General features: G+C 34.4%; 1 protein-coding gene across 1 annotated transcript in view; it reads left to right on the plus strand.

The window, feature by feature from the left end:
• Window positions 1-462, plus strand: part of scyl3 (SCY1-like, kinase-like 3) — a 10,473-nt gene that overhangs the window by 5,420 nt on the left and 4,591 nt on the right. The window lies entirely within an intron of this gene.

Raw genomic sequence — 462 nt, forward strand, 5'->3', positions numbered from 1 at the left:
TGACGTAGCCACTTAACACGTTTTTGCTATTTCACAGATAGGTTTGTTTTGGTTTTCAGCCTAATGATGGCTTCCTTTACTTTTATCAGTATTTATTTGGATCTCATATTGAGAATTTCAAAGGGAAAAACTACAAAATGCAACACTTGAGATTATCTCCTTTCTCTTATCTGCTTAATTTGTCACAAAATAATGAGAAAACAGGCCTCACTTGACCACTTGACCATGAAATTGGTTGTTAGTCAATTGTCCTGTTACTTTTGAACCTCTGAAAGTGGGGGATCGTTTAAAAACAGATGCAATTTGTAAACAGTTAATTTAATACTTTAGTTAAACCCCTTGAATTAAAGGTGAAAACCTTCAGCACTTCAGTTGCATGAAAAAAGACTGCAGTGGTGTATAGAAGCAAAATTATTTAAAATGTGACTGTCCAAAACCTTCTGGGCCTAACTGTATATAGAG

This window comes from Pundamilia nyererei, unplaced genomic scaffold, assembly GCF_000239375.1.
Source record: "Pundamilia nyererei isolate P.nyererei 1_Seehausen unplaced genomic scaffold, PunNye1.0 scaffold00056, whole genome shotgun sequence".
Taxonomy (NCBI): Eukaryota; Metazoa; Chordata; class Actinopteri; order Cichliformes; family Cichlidae; genus Pundamilia; species Pundamilia nyererei.